The 22463-nt window shown below is 32.7% G+C and overlaps 1 long non-coding RNA gene across 1 annotated transcript; it reads right to left on the bottom strand.

The window, feature by feature from the left end:
• Window positions 1-10445: 10445 nt before the first annotated feature.
• LOC127720892 (uncharacterized) lies at window positions 10446-18731 on the bottom strand. The gene is made up of 3 exons (XR_007990988.1): window positions 18388-18731; window positions 12956-13047; window positions 10446-11197 (listed from the first exon to the last, which is right to left on the bottom strand). It is a non-coding gene; the product is annotated as an uncharacterized LOC127720892 (long non-coding RNA).
• Between the last annotated feature and the right edge of the window lie 3732 nt (window positions 18732-22463).

Here is a 22463-nt window from a genome sequence, read left to right as displayed (position 1 = left end):
TTGTACAATACAAATTTGCTTATCATTAAATAAAAATAATGTTTTGTCTGTTGTACAGACGGATTTCTAAAATGTACAATTTCAGTTTTCTCATGATTAATATTTAATAACTTATTTTTACACCATGTATTGAAAACATTTAAGAGTAATTGCAAATCGTTTTCATTCTCTGCAATCAGTACAATGTCATCTGCATATAATAAAATACCAACTTTTTCACCATCAATATTAATACCAATATCTAATGCTTTAATATCTGAAACTAAGCTGTTTATAAAGATATTGAACAATATTGGAGACAAAACACAGCCTTGTTTTAGGCCTGTATTTACACTAAACCATTCAGTCATATTCCCATTTAGTTTAATAGCACATTTAACTTGAGAATAAATAGCTTTAATAACACACAACAATGTTTACTTATACCAAGATCATTAAGATCATTAAACAATAAATTTCTATTAACCGTGTCTTATGCCTTTTAAAAATCTACAAACACTGCAAACGTAGATAATTTTCGTAATTTTCTGGTTTCAATAATAGATGTAAGCGTACTTAAATGATCATATTACTTCTACCAAAACGAAAACCATTTTGCTCATCATGTATAACATGTTTAGTTTCTAACCAAGATACAAGTCTATTATTCAAAATGCTACAAAACAATTTATAACTACATGGTGTTAATGTAATACCCCGATATGACAAAGGATCCCTAGTGTCTGATGTAGAACACTTAGGCATAGGTGTTATCATCCCTTTACTCCACATGAAAGGGGTTTTACCAAATTTGAAACACTTATTAAATAAATTATGTAAAACACGTAATAATATATCATTTCTATACAATTCTACATGTATCAAATCAATACCTGGCGCTTTACCATTTTTGGCTTTAATCAATACATTTATAACTTCGTCAATACTAATTTCACAATTTAAAAATTCATCTGAAATATCGTTTGTTATACTTTGTGGCAAGTTATCTTTATCTTCACAATTCAATAAATTATCAAAAGAAATTTTGCATTCATTCAAAGCTACATCAGTATCAGTACAAATCGAACCGTCATCTTGTAAAACTTCCATCGGAATGCACTTCTGTCTTTCATTTCCAACGCCAATTTTTCTTATTTTCTTCCAGAATTCCCGGGGGCCATTATTTTGGACGGCACAAAGTTCTTCTTGACTACGATACCAGTATTGTCTTTTCGCTTTTTGACAGTTTTTGTCAAAAGTTTTACGTTTCTTCACAAATACATGACGTGCACTTTTCCTTTCGTTACGGCTATGATTTTTAAGCCAAATACGTTCGGCTGCACACACTTCATTCCATAGTACTGTAAGGTTGTCATTCCACCACGGCTTCTTCATCTTTCTTCTCTTATTACTGAGACCATCCGCGCAATACACCTTGTGCTTAACTAGTTTGGAGTTCATTTCATCTTGAATAACATTAATAAGCTCGTATTTATTGTCTAGTTCTAATTGATTGTTTTCAGAGCGTTCAAGATCAAGTATGAGTTGGTTTAACTTGGATACTACTCCAACATCTGTTAACCAGTCATTTGGAACATTTCGTGTATCAAATTTCATAAGTTTATTTGTTCCGTTATTCGACTGAGCCTGACGAAACATATTTTGGTCATCATAAACTAAAGTATTAAATGTCCAGCATATCAATGAGTGATCAGGAATATGTTTCGGGTCGTACGCTCCTGTGATAAAAGTACTATTAACAAGACTTTGAGCTCTAATGACTTCGAAATCATCAAATTTATTCAGATATGCATATGGAACCATACAGTAGTCAACAACAGATGTCCCTCTAGTCTATATAAATGTAAAATCGTGGCTTAAAAAGTTCCTTCCGTTTAAATACAACAATTAACATTACTCAAAAAACTCACAGAAAATGTCTCCGTAACTGTTGTTAGTAAAATCAACAACATTTCGCTCAGGTAGAATATCTATCCCTTCTATAAAATCAGGTATATCGGACACTCGACTGTTCCAATCTCCAAACAAATAAAATGGACTACCATTCGGGATTGTATAGCGAGTCTTAAAACAAATAAATATTCACCGATCGTGCTGAGTTTTCTGGAGGTAAATATACCACACACATATATAAAAGGACGTCTCCGGTTTGTCTATTTCCGAAAAACGTATCCATAAAATTCCATCAACAAAATCATTCACTTTATCAACATTATAATTCACTAAAACATCGTTTCGTACTAATATACCAACACCTCCCTATCCCATTCTTGCACGCACGTGTATATGTTTACGGTTATGTCCAAACCACGTGTAACCTTCAATATCAACAACTGACTGACCAATCAGGTGAGTTTCGGCCAACCCTAATATATGCAAATAACGTTTATGTATACATGAAGCTAGCATAAAATTCTTTTCACTATTTACAGTTTTGCTCCACCCATTAATTTCCAAAACCCGCAAGTTAACTAATAATACCGCTTCCAACGGCTACGCCTACTGTTGCCTTCGTAACTCTGCCATCCATCTGAATAATCACGATGATAATCTCGACCATTATGTCTATTTCTATCGTTACGGGTATGTGAATAATTGTTTACTCGTTGATCATTGACCCGGGGCAAATTGTGAACACTAGTATCATCAGACTGTTTCCTCACTACACGTCCAGATTTAATCATGAAATCGTTCTCCCTGCCTAAAGCTTTTAATGGTGTACGATTGTTATTGTTAATACACCTTTCTTATGTTCTATAGTAGCGCAAGTTATTACCACAATACCCGGTTTATTGTCAGATCTGCTAGTTTTTCTGACTACTTTATCTACATTTATATCTGCAAGTTTCAGGCCATCCTTTTATAAAGCTGAAACCTTATTTTTAAGTATTGAATTGTCATTTTCTTTTCGTTTGTCGAAGGGCAGGGTTTTCACAATAACACTTAGCTGGTGTTGGTCTTTTAGTTCAGAGTTAATAAGTTTACCGCTAGATGCCGCAACTACTGCATATGATTTTCCAATTGAAACAATCTTTTTTTTTAATTCGCTAACTTCAGTAGAAATTTGGTCTTTCAATTTACCTACTTCACATTTTACTTTGTCATCAATAACGTTGTTGAATTTAACAGTTAGGCGTTTTTCCACATTTTCCTCAATTTCAGAAATTCTGCTCTCTAACCTGCTAGCTACACTATCAAGATTTTCTGATAAGTTGCTAATCATTTGAACAATAGCATTAAAATGAGTGTTGTCAGAGGTTGGTAAATGCGAGGAGGGGGAGGCGGAAATACTGGATTGCACCATCTTCTAATTTCCGACATGATCTGAGTCTGTTTCTGATAAATGACGTTTTCTGGGTGTATTGGCTGTCGTTAAATGTGGTTTATGTATCTGAGCTACAGTAGTTATAGTACTCACATTATTCTCTATATTTACAATTGGACTTCGCGTCATTACTGTTTGAACGAAACCCATGGCTCCAAATTGACTAAGAAGATTTCCATCAAAACACTCAATAAAACTAGATTCAAATTGATTAAGAATCATCATCAAGTCTTTTACGCACTAATACAACTCTAAAACTTCAACTTGAGTTACACTTTTTAGATTTAAACTATGAAAATATAACTATTTTTCGCTACAGATATAAACACAACTGGTAACCTTGATCACGTCACAATGCTCCGGCGGAGAAAAATTTATTTTCAAAGTGCCAGCGTGTCACTAGAAATGATTGGTCGATTAAAAATAAGCTTGAAAGGCCGTACGGTTGCCTATACTTGCTTTCATCCACTTTATTTGAACTTTGGTGGATAGTTGTCTCATTGGCAATCATACCTCATCTCCTTATTTTTATATTAAAAGGTCACCAAAACATAACCCCTGATGGTATGTCTTCACATTCAGTTTTAGTTTTGTCACTACTGCTTTATTTGCAATGTAAAATACAATTTGGAATTTGCAAATCACAAATGGTATGACACAAGTGTCATAACAAACATTAAATGAAAATGAAGATCGATTGTTTTGTCAAAATATTGAATGGCGTTCTCATGAGGATTGGAATTCATAATCCTTTCTCTGTTTTTACGAGGAGTCATCCTAGCTGTCAAAAATGTTTTTGCTATTTCATGTCGTCTATATTCCTCTTCATAAGGTTAACATATATATATTTTTCCTATGAGTAATTCTTCGGCGTGTATGATAAGTTGTATTTGCGAAGACCCATTATAACTTGAAGAACAATTTCTGTAAAAGTTCTCGTTTACTAAAGTTAAGATTTTTGTCTTGCATGTAATCAACGCCACCTTTCTTTACAATTTCTTAAATGTTCGATAACTTTTTTTAAAAAAATCAGTAATTGTCTTTCTGACTATAACTGATATCATTGTTTACCGTTAAATTTACTCTCCACAGAAGATTGAATCATCCATTGAGCAACACCTCATCTTAATATGTTGACCTCTGAACTAACAGCGTTAAAATGTGTAGTCCTTGAGCGGTCATTAATATCTCTTTGCATATTTGTTTTGATACATAACGTTTTTGTCTCAAGTCAAATCGTATTTCGGAAACACTTGTCACTTCGATTTCTTTTTTGGTATAGATCGTTATATATTTCTCATTTATGTTTCTTTATAGGCCATTCCCCATTCAAGATACAATGTTTTAATAACTGGCTGGCAGTATTTGTTACAACTATCACCAACCAGTAGGTTTCGCAAAATGACAAAATAACGAAGCGAAAATTCCATTCAATAAACATTGTCAAACATTGATTATATTTAGAAAAAAATTCTAAATTTCATTAAAAAATGTTCATTAATAATTATTTAAAGTTTTATTTGCAATTATAGAGATGCTTTAAATGTGACATAAAGCTATCAAGAAAGAAAGAAAACAATCTGTAATCAAGTATACGATCAGTTAATCCACTCTGTCAGTCACTACTTACTTTTCGATGAAGTATTACATTACACGGCAATGTGAAACACGATTTATAATAAGCAAACTAGACAAATAGACAACATTGCTAAAAGTGTGTCATTTACAATCGTTAAAGAAAGTCTATTTCAACATCGAATTCATCAATGTTTTGAATGACGTCTTCTCGAAGATTAGAATCTTTAATCCTTTTCATTAATATTTGATGAGGAGTCATCCTAGCTTTCAAAGATGCTTTGGCTATTTCATGTCGTCTGTATTCTTCTTGATATATTTTACATAGGTCATGAGTCTTTCTCGTCACTAATTCTTCGGCCTTTTCATAAGTTGTACTTGTAAAGTGGTCATGACCCATTGTCTTCGCTGTTTGTTCTATTATGTGAAGAACACTTTCGACTAAAATGTTTCGATTACAACAGTTAGGCTTTTCATCTTTAATGTAGACAACGCGACCTTTCTGTACAATGTCTTGGATGTTCGGAGAACTTTTAAATATTTTCATAAATTTTCTGTCTGTTTGTACGTCTCCAATAACAGTTACCATAGTGTATTGTAAAGTAGACTCTCCAAAGTAATGCATTATGGACTGTACCATTTCAGTCAGCTGCACCGCATCTGCCTGTGAAGTCTGGACAGCCATTATAAAAGCGTGTGGTCCGGGTGCTGTCATTAGCATCGCTTTACGTATTTGTTTTATTACATCCATTGTTTCCCTTGAGTCAAATTGCATTTCGGGAGCACTGGTCACTACAATTTTCTTTTTAAAGTGTAGATCGTTGTATGTTCCTCTTTTAGGCTCCTTCTCAGACCCATTCCCATTTAAGTTACAATTGTTCAATAGATGGTTCGCAATAACGGTTTTTCCAAAACTATCGCCAATCAATACAATTCGTGTTTCATCAAGCTCTACCAAATTGATAAAAGAAAAATGAGAAATTATTAGTTACATTTTGTATAGCCGTCCACATATACTAATAGCCGTTTCCCCTGGAGTTCATTTACGATAATATTACAACCGCAAAGAAGGAATTACTGAAGACGGTCACATCACCTTCGTTCCTTTTAAATTCTGAGACATTTGACTTGGTAAGTTGAAAGCAGAGGACATTGGAAAACTTCTCAATCGAATTTCATCACCTTCGTTCCTTTAAAATTCTGAGACATTTGACTCGGTAAGTTGAAAGAAGAGGACACTGGAAAATTTCTCAATCGAATTTCATTGAGAAGCTGCTTTCGTAACCAAACGAAACATGAATGAAATTCACTATATGATCTCATAAAGGTATTGTTAAGGAAAGTTAAAATTTAAACGATGGTTGCAATAACGGATGAATGGTGTGGATTTTGTACAACCAGATAATAAAGCTCAAAGACCCTGCACGTATCAAGAAATTGATACCTACTTAATTCAAAAAAAAAAATACGTGTACTACGCATGATGAAAACAAAACATGCAGATCAGTCCCACATATATCATATAGAGGAAATGACGGTTGGATGCAAATTTGAAACCAATGGTGACCAGATGTGATTCTAAATCTATGTTTCGTGGTTGTGGCAATGCCTAATATAAGGGAGTAATGAAATATTAATTTGGATATCATTCACGTAAACAACTACATGCATGCTTGTCAATTTGAAAATGACTAGAGTCATGACAGCTTGTTGATATTTTTTGTTTAATTTATAGGCACAAGATATTATCCAGCTTTTTTCTATTTATCAATTTTATATTCGAATCACTGCATCACATTTAAGATTCCGTTTTATTTGACATAACTACATTTTTATGCTGTCTAACTACTCTTTGTAGTTTTGAACTACTGCATTCATGCATTGATATGTTTAATTTATAACAAAAAATCTTGTTATTCAGGGTTATTTGTTTAGTGGGACTTAATTATCTGTTTTACCGAAATGTTAAGCGTTGGATTGAAAACATTGTCAATTCTGAGTCTTACTTTGATTCCAACATTGTATAAGAAGCTGGGGTTTTAAAATTACCACAAAGCGGATTTGTTATCAATTTAATTGGCAACAAATCTTGCAGAGCTGTGTACAATGAGATTGAACTATACGACGAGTCTACTGACAGAAGTAGAAACTTTTTATATAAGGGATGATATAAATTCGTATTGTTTTTTTTTGTAGCTTATTTCTGTAATGATTAAAAAGAAAATGAGAAGTGTAATGTTCCGAACGGATACAGGCGGGAAAATTAATTTAACGTGTGATTTATAAAAATTTAAATGCACACAAAATTAGAGAAATGGAATTATAAATTCGGTGTCTTCAACCTATGCCAACATTTGATAAATATATATTCAACCTATGCCTACAAACAAAATACAATAGGTGTTGTTATAACAATTACTAATAAATAATAGGTAAAATACAGTCAGTATTTTTAAGCATTAAAATATTGCTCTTTGAAGAATTAAAAAAAAAAACAAGAATAAAATATGTGCAAAAGTGTTTTGTTACTATTAGGTAAAAATTATTTAAATAAAAAAAAAAGACTACGCAGGGGCGTTTCAAGAAATATCCCATTTTTATACACAGGAAAAATCATATTGAACTCAAAGTTAGTTTTCTTTGCTTAAAGGTTAAAATGCACGTCAAAAGCGTAAATAGAGGGAAAAGGGTCTATTCTGAATCACATTCCAAACTTTTATTTATAGAAAAATATAAATACACTAGTGTCACGTGACTTCAAACTGAAAGTAAGGACATTTCCTAAAAAAGTCAAAAGGGCAGGTGCAAGATGAAATCCGATCGCTCTGGTTTTTGGCTCCCTGTAATCAGGAAAACTTATTTTACTGGAAAAGTGCTGTGCCTAGTTTTTAATAGAGGTGTTGTAAATAAAAAAACAATAAAACGTGGAGAATTTTTTCGATTTATTGACTTTTTAGCACTTCTGGTTGTGAAATATCTTTTACACGAACGCTATATAACTAGGCACAGCACTTTTTGAAAAATTTGAAATGTTGCCTTTCTACCAATACCAGAATCAAGTGGGTTGGTATAGCTCTTGCACCTGCCCTTTTCAATTAATTTAGCATGAAGTAGCATTATCGCCTTGAAATGCGAGAGAAAAACGTTTGAATGACCCTGGAGTAGTCGGATCGGCTGACGGAAAAACTCAGTGTATTTTTTGTACTCACCGTGAAGCGTTTCATATAATAATAACGTCATGTTGGAGCGAATAAACAAATATTCTCTTATTGCTTGCTTAATTTATTAAAGCTTCCTATTCAGTATTGGGTTTTTTTCAGGGAATTTTCATAGTGACAGGCTGAACTTTCATAAAATAGAATATTTACATCTTCTTGCATTCCGCCTCTTGTGTATATCACCGCAAATGGCTGAAATGGCAGAGACGGATTCATGTGGGCTCTGATCCCTTGTGTATCAACCAATTTATGGTTAATGTATTCACTTCTTATATGTCCATAACTTCGATTAGTGTTGGGACACGCAGCCCCCCCCCCCATTTTCTGTCAAAATCCGGAATCCGCATCTTGGTTCATAGTGCAGTTCTCATTTTTGCAAATGCAAGTTCATTGTATAATTAATAGTATACTATAAAGTCTCTTCTAGTGCTTGCATATTGGGAACCATTAAAATTTTAATGAAAAAAGTTGCATTTTCATACAGAACTTTATACCAAAATTCATGATTTTTTGGTTTGCTCTTTGTCATTGACAATGTTTAAATCATAAATATTAACTCCTACCTGCATATAAATATTCACATTTTACTAGTTGAATATCTCCTGTATCTCAAGTGTGACTGGTATCAATTTGTAAATCATGATTGGGAGGTCTTTTTGAATTTTATTTTGGTGGGTAGAGTAATTTTTTTGCCAATGAATGAATATGAATTTTCACCAGTTACCAGGCCAGTATTTTGTATGGCTTGCTTTTTTTTATAAAAAAAGCTACGGCATTGAGTACCCCATACTTCAAAAAAATGTACCTTGAGCTCTCATTATTTATGCTTACACTATATCATAAAGTGATAACCAGTTCGACAAATATCGGATGCATATATATACACGACTAATTTTAATCGCATCTGTATAAAAAACCCACATCCAATTAGTTTCAGATACATGTACATGTACCTATGATTCAATCAACAACCTTGTCATATATATATCATCTCAATTTCTCAACCTTATAGTTTATATTTAATTTTATACCATGAAGTTGGAAATAGTGACCTATTTTTTTCTGCTGCTCATTTCATATTAAATCCCTGCCTACCAGTGTTCACCAATACAAATGGACAGCCAAAAGTGCTTACATGACATTCAGCACAATCAATCAACTGTTTTTTCATTATCAAGTGCCATAATATTTTAAGGTTCATCTCAAACATGTCAAAATCAGAAAACTTATTTCCCATCACCTGCTGAGATTGGAGGCAACTGAATGGTATTTCTTTTCTGTCAGAATAAAAGAAATTCTATGTACCATATATATAATAAAAATACACAGAAATGACTAACTCAATCACAATTAATACATATATACACAATCCAAAAGTTTCAGGAAGTGTCAGGTGAATTAATCATGACATAGTGGACAGGACAAACTAGTCAGCATGGAAATTAAAATGATGTGTAAATGCTTATAAAACTACTGCCTACAAATATCATTGACAAGGGTACAATCAGTGGTTAATATTTACCTGAACCAGTCACAAGAGTAAAAAAATTACTTAATTGTAAATCAAAACTTCATTGGCAATTATACCAGATCATCTTTTTTTATATCAAATTCTAGCTGTAATACAAAAATATGTGTGCAATTTCAAACTGAGAACAAAGCAATTTCTGTCTATTTTGGGGATGCTGTCTCATTGCCATACATGTATACCCAACATCTTTTACTAAACATGCTAGATATAAGAATCTCTAAAACAGTAACTGTGAAAATATTCCATCACAAGTTTCCAAGTTTATATATCCTTCAAACATGTCAAAAAGACTCAGAATTTTTTGAGTAAATTTATTCCCAAGATAATTTCAATTATTGAACAATGTAAGGACAATTAAAAATGCGAGATTAATTATTGCAGTTTCAGAAAATCCTGGATACAAATAATACCATCATTTAAATAAATTTATATTTTTTTTTGCCAAACGTATACAATTGTATAACCTATTTTAATTTAGACAAGAAATGAAAAAAAAATCTGATTTCTAAGTATAGACAAATATATAACATGTATAAGTATAGATAATATTTTTGTTCAAACATTCTGTGGCTGTTAGAGGTCTTGCTCAGTATTGAAGGCCAACATCAATATGACTAAGTCACTTTAAGATGAACAACAACTGCAATTAAAACACTTTTTTATGCTTCTGAACTTATTGTATACCTTTATTCTGTGTTAACTGTTATGAAATGAAATGAAATTGAAATATAAATCATGATATAATATAATCTTCTTGTTCTCTGGTCATGCTGGTGGATAATATATAATATGACTATTTGTTCTCTGATGAAGAGTTGTTAATTTATTGGCAATCATATGTCATATTCTTAGTTTTATAATAACATGTAACTCCATTAGTGGTGCATCAGTGAATTGTATGCCTACATGTATATGATAGTATATCTCATGTATATCTAGGTAGGATTAATGTTTAAATCAATTACTATTTTTTCCCCGTAATTGCCATAAAAATAACAAAACACTCATACAAGTCTTATAAATGAATATCTCCTTCTTTACAGTTCAACTGAATATCATATGTCTATTTGAAGATCTCTCACTTGGTCAGATACAAATGTACTGCAGATTTTTCAAATATTTCATGAAAGAAACGACAAATTACATCCATGAAATATAATTTTGTTAAATGAAATCCTTTTTTGAAACTCCAATTGTAAGAAAATTCACAAATCTCCAAACTGTCCGTATTTAGAATTCATTTTAACTGAGGTAAAAGCTCTTTAAGATGGTAAACATCAACTTCAGTGATACATGATGATGAAAAAGAAGCTAAATTGTCTAGTTAATTTTCCTCTGTCTCTCAGCATCAAAACACTAAATTCCAATTCATTTGGTCTTGAAACAGTCAATGCTTCTGCTTAGTACATATATGTACATTATATAGAATTGCTGTCTTTTTTCTACTTTTCATGGACATATTTGGTGGCTTTCTAAACAAATTTTAATCAGATCTGCTGTAATGGCCATGATGAGTTATAAGGAACTTTCTACTGCAGGTCATCATCCCTGAAATATGAAAAAGCAAATATAATATATCAAATGAAATTTTCAACATGTGAAAAGTAATCAAAAGTTAGTGCAAACATATTTCTTCAAGAAGTTACTGTTAAAATGCTAACAAAATAATTTCCTTGTCCTTATTTAATAATGAAATTGAGAATGGAAATGGGGAATGTGTCAAAGAGACAACAACCCGACCATAGAGCAGACAACAGCTGAAGGCCACCAATGGGTCTTCAATGCAGCTAGAAACTCCTGCACCCGGAGGCGTCCTTCAGCTGGCCCCTAAACAAATATGTATTATAATATACTGAACTTGCTAGCAAAATTTTTTTAGCTGTGGATTACTGATATTGATATTGAAGTATTCCTGTCTTAAAAAGAGATACAAAACAAAGTAAATTAACATAAATACATCAATTTAAATATTTATTACAGAATACATCTTATAGGCACATCTGGGTTTTTGTCTCGCCTTGACGGAGTCAAAAAGCAAGACATAGGTATGCTGGCGACGGCGGCGTCAACAATGTATTAGTTTGTGATTAGGTCTAGTTCATGGTGGTAGGTCAATGATATTTGGTATGCAGTTGTATTAGCATTGGCACATCTCATTCCATGGAGATTGTTTAGCCATGTACCTTCAGTCATGGTTCATCGACTTTGAATATTTGCATAACTTACATGTTAAAGTATTGCTATTTTAATTTCAACATTTGCATTATCAAAATTACAAAAAGGCGAGACATATCTCTGTGATAACAGTTTATTTTTCATTTAACTTTAAAGTTTTATAAAAGTACATGTAGTGCACCTTATTAAAATGTGTGTAGAAAATTAAATCCTTGTTCAAATGATGAATGAAGACATTATTGTTGTACGTTTATTTTTCCAAATTGGCAGTAGAGGTATAGGGGGAGGGTTGAGATCTCAAAAAACATGTTTAACCCCGCCGCATTTTTTGCGCCTGTCCCAAGTCAGGAGCCTCTGGCCTTTGTTAGTCTTGTATCATTTTTTATTTTAGTTTCTTGTGTATAATTTGGAGTTTAGTATGACGTCCATTATCACTGAACTAGTATACAATTTATTGTATTAATATCTGTCATGTCTGTGTAAATAAATTTTATTGCTGGTACAGATACTTCATTAACATTGATTAAATTAAGAAATTATCATGATTATTGGGTACATTTATTTTTGCAATTTTTGAAGAATGGACAAAAATGTGAGATTTATAATTGCGATTTCAGAAAAATCTGCATACTTGTACAGTTATATGTATAGATTCCGGAATGTGAGTTCCTTTTATTGCGATATTCAAAGTTGCCTCATAAAAACATTGCAATAATTTCTGAGTTTACATCATACAATATTCTTACAATGTACATGATGTAAGAACAGAAATTTATTTGCACAAATTATAAAACAGGAAGAAAAGCCAGGCTCGCTAACATGTTTAACCCATCCACATTCTGTATGTACAATGTATGTTCCTGGAATTCAGTGGTTGTCGTTTGTTGCTGTGTTACATATTTCTTTTTCATTCATTTTTGATTACATGAATTAGACCATTAATTTTCTCCTTTGAAATGTTTTACATTTGTGATTTTGGGGCCTTTAATAGCCAAATATGCAGAATGGGCTTTACTCATTGTAGAAGGCCATTCAAAGACCCATAGTTGTTAATGTCTGTGTCATTTGGACTCTTGGGGAGAGTTGTCTCATTGTACAATAGTTAGCTGATATCAGGATAAAACAATTTACCTGTCTATAATAATAAAGCTCTCCAAATAAAACCATTACTTTATTTCATCAAAGCTGGAATGGCATACTGTATCTTGTATTTGACAGGGGAGCTAAAAAAAATAAGAGAAAGTAATTATTTAATTACATATAGGTACTTTATTTAAAATAAGGAGCATAAACATATGTATAATGATTCATATAATTTTTAAAATAAAGAAATTACGTCCGCCACTCAACCCTAATTTGATATCAGGATTTCCTCCATAGATATATAAATGCCTATTTTTTCTTGGATTTCTAGAATTGCTGCATCCTATGCTAAATAAAGAGCTGTGCTAAAAAAAAGCCAGCCCCCCCCAAAAAAAATCTAAAACAAAAAAGTGAATCTGTGAGCTACTAATATACCCCCATACCCTTAAAGTAAAAGGTTGTTGAGTGATGAATCTGAAAAAGCATCACACGGTATAGCTGACACATATAAACCCTGATGGCCTGAAACCAAATTTCAGAAATCCTTGTAATGTTCCGGAGAAAGATGCAAAGAAAAATATTCATGGGACAGACGGACGGACTGACTTGAGGATGTACAGATCAGGGAAAAAACTTAACGGTCGCCCAGTCGCCCATGGCGACCAGAAAATGACCTGGGCGATCTTTTTATTCAGTTGTGGTAGCCCAGGTGGCGAATTGAAAACAAAGTACTCGACAGACGGAAATCCGCTGTTTACCGTGGCTCCAAGTGCCAGCTACTTCACTGACAAAAATTTAAATTCAAAAAGAAAAAAAAATCTTTTTAAAATGTATACAGGCAAGTGTCGAGAGTCGTAAAGTCGCGATAAACAAGGATGTAAAATCAGTGTTTACCTTTGACTAAATATAGTTCACGTTAATTCAGGTCACTGATTGGTCGTCTAATTAAAGTCCGGAAAGTATCGTATGTTTGTAAGGATAACAAGAGAGATGTTCCGATGGTCATTTACAATATGAAGCGATCATATACCCTGTTCGGTTTTGGCTTCAAGAAAGCGAAGAAATTCAGAGAAGATGACAATAGCATGTTATTAAATAATATCAGTCAAATAAAAGAACGTATAATATATAATGTTTTTAAGAATCTGGAAAACAGTACCTTTTGTAGTTCCCTTTTCAAAGCCCACGTGGTGTCCAGAGAATGAAGGTCAAAAACGAAAGTAGAATATTGTCGACCACAAATAAATAACATTAGTTCAAAATGATTTTAGTTTCCTACTTACTGAACAGTTTACAAAAAAGAGAAAATCAGAGGAGATATCAATTTCATGACAATGCTTTTGAAATTCGTGTACAAGTCTTTGAGAAAAAAGGGGGGTCATTTGTTAACAAATGTACGTAGTTACGCAAAATAAATCGATCAAGATATCTAATAAATTAGATTATTAAAGAAATAAAATTAAACATTTCATCGATCATCTACATGTTTTTAAGGACAGAGAATTCTTTAGTTGTCTTAAAAAGATATTAAAAAAAAAACTGGTACACAGGGTATGAAGATTCCCATTTTGTAAATGATTTTTTTTTTAATTAAATTTGATTGAAGTCAACAACAAAAATAAGACAAAATTTACATTTTCCCAAGCATCTAAATCACCTCCAGGTATGCTCAGAATGCAGGGTTTTGAGTCTAAAATTTCAAAATTTTCTTGGGGGGGCATGCCCCCAAACCCCACTAGCAAGTTCAGCCCGATTAGCAGGCTTCACCGGTGATACTCATAGTGAAATAAAGTGGGCTACTAACTTTTTGTCTGGGCTAACTGATTTTCAAGTCTAGTAGCCCAGTTGGCTACTGGCCTTACAAAGTTAAGTTTTATCCCTGCAGACAGAAGTAAAACAGTATACCCACCCCCACTTTTTTAAAGACTAAAAGTGGGGTATAAAAATTAAAAAAAACCAAACTTGCGCACAGTGGCACAATTCATGAATAATTCTTATGAATAAAATCCCATAACTGGAATAAGTAAAATTTAAAATATATTAAAAATCGTAAGGGAGCTTACGTTACATTTCAGCAAGTTTCATGAAAATGTGTTTAAGCGTTTTTGAGACATTGTCCAAAAAACGCGATAATTTCGACCCGTTAATATGAATAAAGTCCCTATACTCCAAAACCAGGTATCAAAAATATCTAATAGAAATGGAAAGGAAACTTATGTCAATAAATTTAAACAATTCACCAAAGTTTCATGAAGATTGGTGAAAGCTGTTTTGAGTAATCATCTGAATGATTCATCAGCAAGGCATTGCTCCAAATAAAAATATATTTCTTTCAAATATGTGTGATAGCTATTATTTAATTTATGATTATCAATTTTTGTTTAATTTGTGTTCATGGTGTCTGGTTCATTTTAACCGTTACGCTAGTTGGTCCATAACACTTGTACATGTCGTAATTTTTTTTCTCAGCAGTTGGTGGTAGACTTACTTTCAGAGCAATAAGAATATGAGACCCCCCTTAATCTATGGGTTCCTACAGAGCTATATGAGACCCCCCTTAATCTATGGGTTCCTACAGAGCTGTGGCCTTTTCCTTTTATAAATTGATTATGTGATTTGCGTACTTTAGTGATTCCACAAACTGGTCTGTTGTCACAGAATAAACGACTTTATTACAAATGGGGCTTTTTTCTGCCTCTCTGACTAGTACTCTCCCAAAGAAAATTTTATAAATGGGTCCCTTCTGTTTACCGGGGATATATCTTCGAGTAATGGATTTAATTCCTGCCAACAGGGATACAGTTCAGATATTTTATGTAATACTCTATTTTCAGAACGATGATGCATGCAGTGTTCTATTCAATTTAAATACTGTTTTACTTATATATATATATGTAGGACTCTAAAGTGAGATGGGGACGCTGAAACGCGATGGTCACGCTAAAGTGAGATGGTTTGATACGCTAAAGTGCGATAGTCTGTGCCATTTAATGGAACACGCTAAAGACTGATGCCGCGATACGCTAAAGTGCGTTTGTTCGCGAAAGTATTGACGTTTGCAACATTAAATCGCATTATGACGCTACAAGCCGTTTGTACAAACAAATGCTGTGTCGGCGGGGACAAACATGATTCTGTCAGTATACTGGAAAAAAAAATACTTTCATAAACATAGACTGAAACTGACATTAGTAAGGGGAAGGTGTATATCATAAAAGAGAGAGAAAATGGCAAAATACACCAAGTGTCAAAGTATTTAATTCGTCCCATGTCATTTACTGGAAAAGCATATAGCTCTGCAACTGTTTCAGTACTTATACATCCTCGGATTTCAAATGTTTGGCTTTGAGCGTTCCTGATGAAGGTAAATCCAGAAAAGTGCTTCGGACGCATGAAATTATTAAACTTGTTTTCAATTTTTTACTTGCGTGAAATAAAAGCTACTTTTTAACTTTCTAATTGAATTATTTTGTAAAAACAATTTTTAAAATATGGTTCGTCATGTCTGTAAAAGAGATGGATACTCGTCAACAAGACAGTAACATAACGACCAGAGGTGTAGTATCATAATATGATTGCCAATGCGACAAGTCGCTATCCAATGCTAATGTCATTAATGTAATTAACTATAGAATACCGTATGGCTAACCCCGCAGATAGTATTCTATAACGACCAAAGAGTATCAAAATGACCAGTGTATAACAATTCAAACGAGAAAGATAAAGGACTGATTAATATACAAAATAAACAATAAACAAAAAAACAGATAAAAAGATGTGGTGTAATTGTCAACGAACAAATATCCAGCAAAGACCAAATATCTTTGATCTATGCACCTGTTAACGTTATTACCTTCAATGTGGAGCCTTGGCTTACGTCGCATAGAAAGCAAAACAGGATCACGAAATGACTTGTGTAAAACAATTCAAAAGAGAATAACGACATGATTTAGAAACAATACAATAAACGAAAAACTAATATGAACACAGCAAAAAACAAAAACCATCGCACTTTAGCGTGTCATCTGATCGCACTTTAGCGTCGGACACCATCGCACTTTAGCGTAGATCATTGCACTTTAGCGTGACCATCGCACTTTAAGAGTCATACATATATATAAAAAGATTATGTCAAAGTGGGCAGTCTTGATGAGCAAACTACATATTAATTTGTATAATATTATTGTGTCATGAAAAGCTTCTTCAATTTTTTGCTGCGATTCCTTCCTAATAATGACGGTCATAGGAACATGAGGAAGGCGTCCCAGTTAATCATTAACAAAGCCTTTCAAGAAATTATAATATTATTTTGACTATGTATTAAAAATTGTTCTATTTAGCCAGCAATTTAAGTACATAAACTTGCAATTGGTTTTATATATATTTCTGACTTGGTAATGATTTAAAAAATACTGGTTCACAGATAATAAGATAATTTATTCAAGGTGCACAGGCTTTTTCCAGAGAAAGACGCACTGTCCAGGATATTTCCAAATAATTACCCAGATACTCAGCCTTCTGTAGTCATTTTTAATGGACATAAAGATGTAATCATGTTGCTGTCACCTTTTAACTTCCTTAAAAGCTTAAGTTGCATCCGATTTCAAAAAATTATTATTTATAGTACATTTAAATTTGAATTGAAGTTCTTTATCACATACATGAACCATAAATATTCAATAGAATTGCAAAACTTTTTTGACAAGCATGAGAAATAAATTGTACGACAGGAAACATGGAAATAAATAAGGGGAAACATGTAGCACGCACATCGAACAAAACACGAGATACATGTATTGAGAGGTCAAACGTCAAAACACGAAAACAAGTGAAATAAAATATAAACACTGGGTAAATAGAAAACATTGCATAAAATTAACCCTTTACTGCCCTTTTAAAATCAAAGTTGATTAATACCAACAGCACTAAGCAGAAAATAATATAGTATGGACTTCACACTGATTAAATGGTGGGAGTAGAAGTTGGAAAGAGGGGGGGAGGTAGTCCAAATAATTATGTCTTGCAAGGCTTCCTTTTGAGCAAGTTTGTGTGCCCTGTGTTACAAATTAAGAGCTCCATGCTTTGAAAGTATGGGTCATGGCTCCAGCAATGTGGGTGCCGGAGAGAGGTGAACGGTGGAACGCCCGCCCCCCCCCTTTCGTTGAATGGCTAAACGAAAATTAGAAACTATTAAATTTCAGGGTAAATGTTGAGAATGGGCTCTCGGTATAATGGAGGGATCTTGTTTCATTCGATATTCTGTTCATTTATTGACGGGATTCGATAAATTATTCAAATTTCAGATATCTGTTGCAGTCTAGTTTCGTTTTGACCACCATGACCACGTGTATATCATGCTTGCCAACACTGAACTCGTTTTTATCTATAAGTATACAGTTTTTTGATTTCTGAAGCGAATGATTAACAAAACAAGCAACGTATGTTTCATAAATAATACATATTTGGAGGCTCACACTTACTTTTCTGGTTAGATTTTCACATAGAAGTGAAAATAATTTTCGCTGCAAGGTTCTTTCCATTCTGCAAACTACAAACATCTATTTGACGGCGATCGTCTACTGATTGGTTTATCTGCAAAAGGAGGCGGGGTCCACAAGCCGACAATCTCGTCAACAAAAACAGCTATTGCAACTGTTTGCCATAATAATTAAAGCACAAACATACAATATTCGTGTTTCGATAAACAAATTACATCATACGGATACCCGTTTTTAGTTAACAGGCATGTATGTAATTTGATTTCATACAGTTTCATCGATAGACGCAGCTTACGGAATCTTCGCCATTAATGAATGTATGAATACATAATGAGGTCCTTACGGGGTTATCTGCCCCTGACAAAATCTTATCGAAATTGCCTTAACATCGCTGCGTAAAATGATAAAACAGAACACTTGATTCTAGCAAAATTGTGTTGAAGTAAATACTAAATTAATTATAAATACACAAAAATTGAACACTAAGCTATTTTATTTGAGAATTTTCATGATAAACTTTCCTATACTAAATATGCAACATACAAATAAAAAAGCAACACTATATACAATTATAACGCCATTATTAGATAAAAAACAAATAGCATTAAATCGAATTAATTTAACAAAATGAAATTTAAAATAAGTATCAAATAATTTTTTTTTTAAATTTCATTTATTAAACAGCGGCTTTCTAGTAAAAAAGTGCAGCCTTTATTTACTTAGTTTTACTTTAGAAATACGTGCTTGGTGCCGGTTTGTTTTTTTATTTAAAAATATTTGACAGGCACATACATACAGTTAAACATGCGGGATCCCAAACCTCACCCTAACCTGGGACAGTGGTGTAACAGTACAACATAAGAACGAACTATAAAAATCAGTTGAAAAATTTTTTAACTCATCCGATTGATACAAATAGAAATACATCTAACAAAAACACAGAGTGGACGTGGACGGGTACTTGTATATCCCAACAACCAAAAGACACTAAGTACAGATCTGAGAGTACTCGCAGTTACTGACAGCTAGTTCAAAGCCACTAACAACTAATAAAAAAAATCATGCATCTAAGACCAAATGTTTTAGATATAGATATTCAGTTTGTTTCCAATAGACTAGGCAGCAGAATCTAATCCACAGTGGGTACCAGTTCAGAGTTAAATCCAGACTATATGATAACATATACATGATATGCACTACACGTAATTGTCCAGCAACATTAAAATACTCGCAATAACATACCTACAAAACTACCAAATTGGTACAATCATGACAACCACAAAGTAAATCTACTGAAGAAACAGCAAGCAGTTATTGAGGTTACAATAATCCAGACTGAGTACTCAGCAGTTATGTATGCAGATGCAGCATCATATCTTCTTCGTTTTAATAAGTGTATGGCTTTTGAGATAATCATAGTGAACTTTGTACAATTCTCTGTCTGAGTCAATATTGTAGGATTCAATAATGAACATTAGCTCCTGATCAATTTATGTTGTTATAACGTTTAATCCGTTACAAATTATTCAACCTATGCCAACATTTTTTCATACAATTTTATACCTAAATTTCAAAATGTTGGCATAGGTTGAATGAACCATAAATTCTTTCTTAATTACCCTTGCTGTATATTGTAATCAACTACTTATTCCTTACGGTGTTTTTTTATACCTCAGTGTGTATTTTCATTTTAAAAGTATATAGACGGTTAAATTTACTATTTTTACGAAATCGTCTGAAAAAGACTATTTACTGGTTAATAGTATCAAAATATATTTACTGTGTATTAACTATTTACTGGCAGCAAACAGCTTCCCGTTAAATGACTATTTACAGGAATCAAACACTTTCCTGTACTTTTTGAATAATAAAAAACTTACTTACCGGCTATTCGAACAATAAAAAGTTTATTGTTATCATAGCCAGTAAGTGTATACTTTTACACTGTACACTGGTTTTTATTTTTATTTTATGTGTAAAATGTTATCTGTTCTTGGCGTAAATTTAGATAAAGTATTCGAATTCGTTTTCGTATCTATGTATTTATTAATGACAAGTTTTAAGCTTACAAGATATTTGAAATTTTGTTCATTCGAAGTTTACCATACGAAGTTAATGGGTTCAAAACCTAGTTTGTGAATCTTTTTATGTAGTGTGATTGATTATTTGTCTATCTTTTATTTTTTCCAACACCAATGATGATCAATGATACATTTAGATGAAATGCAGACATATTGCATTAAATACATTTTTGTTAATTTTACTAATATAATACCGTTTCCTGGTATGTCACCACTGCCTGCTTCCGCAAGATTTAACATACATTGTTGGACTCTGAAATAAATCATAATAATATAGAAATTATTGTAATGATGTAGTAAAAAAAATGTCATCGTAGGTATTTTGCCAAATGAAACGTAATTAGATGTTTTCTTTATTAAAAATGAATAGCGGAAAATTTAAGTGGTGATCAAACTTATCGATCTCACATTGAACCCCGTCGCGGACGTAGACGCTAGGTAGATTCGGAAGGTTTAACAGACAGAAAAATTCAGACTGACTTCTCAGTCGGAACGGACTTTCACTTATTCTATGTCAAAAAGTAGACAATAAAACGGCTTCAATTCGTGTAATGAATGTTTGTAACTAATAGCTATGAAATTATTCTATTAGTGTAGGAAATACTTTAACGGCTTAGAAACTAAAGCAAATAAATAAAAAAAGAACAGAGTTCCAATGTCCCCCGCGTTGCACATATTTTATCTATCCATGGTACAAAGCAATAACGAAAAAAAAACACTTTTTTTTTGTTCCTTAAAACGTTTTATTAATATCTTAGGAGAAATGAAGGCTTCAGAGCAAATGCAATGTGATTTCCATTGTAATTTATATTTCGAAAGGGCATAACTCGTTAAAAATATTTGATAGGAACTTATTTTCGAAAGTGTCAAAGACATTGTTGATATAAACCTATGATATAAGTTTCATAAAATTCTGACAAGAATTGAACGCATGAGAGCGATAACATTGTAATTTTCCATATAATCAATATTTTCAAGGAGCATAACTCTATTAAAAATTATTGATCTGCACTGATTTTTAAATTCGACCAAGACATTGCTAATATAAACCTATGATTTAAGTTTCATGAAATTCTGGCAAGAATTGTACACGTGAGAGTGCTAACAAGACCGGACAGACGGACGCCCGGTATTTCACGTCCCCCGCAACGCGTTGCGCGGGGGACAAAAAACTGCTAGGCATATGAACAACAATTACATTGGCATTGCAAAAATGAAATAAAGAGTCTAAGTATGCACGTTTAAAGTGGACAATTTTAAATATTTCTTATAGAAGGAAACAATACTTTGCACAGATCTGCGTCTGATCCTCAAACTCAAAGTAAAAGCCGTACTAAAAAAAGAGATACTTTCATTTTCAGCATTGATAACATATTTAAATTTCATTCTCACTTTTGACATGACAAATCATCTTCTGTTGGAAATTTCATGGGACTATCGATTTTACTGGATATACTGTTGACTATCATTGTATTCTCTGAAACAGGGAAAATAAAGAATGATTACAATACTTATTCTAAACTCCTATGGAAAAATATATTTAAACTCTTATACTTACTGTATTTTTACGATGAACATTTCTATTTTCCCGTCGCTATCTGAAACTTCTCTAAGAAAACAGGTACTTTGACACATCAGACTATCTTTTGTATCAAGCGGGGGACAAAACTTAACTTTACAAAGTGTCACCACCATAATCAATTGGTCTTCTTAACACTTGTGGATAAGGTCAAGGTCACAGTGACCGTTTTGTCCTAGACCTTGTTATCGGACAAACTTGATATCCGCCACAATCTGAATCTGGATTGACAGAAGACTTGTCTTTCATCTTCCGTTACTCATTCTGACTTAAAATGTCATTCTTATAGAAAGCTGATTGATGTTTAAGGAAAATGTTGAGGGAAAATGTTGTGAAGCAAGCATTTACGAATTTTGTATCCTATAAAATTAAATTATCATAAAAATGTTATAAAGGAG

The sequence above is a fragment of the Mytilus californianus genome, unplaced genomic scaffold, assembly GCF_021869535.1.
Source record: "Mytilus californianus isolate M0D057914Y unplaced genomic scaffold, xbMytCali1.0.p SCAF_1, whole genome shotgun sequence".
Lineage (NCBI taxonomy): Eukaryota > Metazoa > Mollusca > Bivalvia > Mytilida > Mytilidae > Mytilus > Mytilus californianus.
The sequence above is the reverse complement of the archived record's forward strand: the minus strand, read 5'-3'. Positions and strand labels throughout refer to the sequence as shown.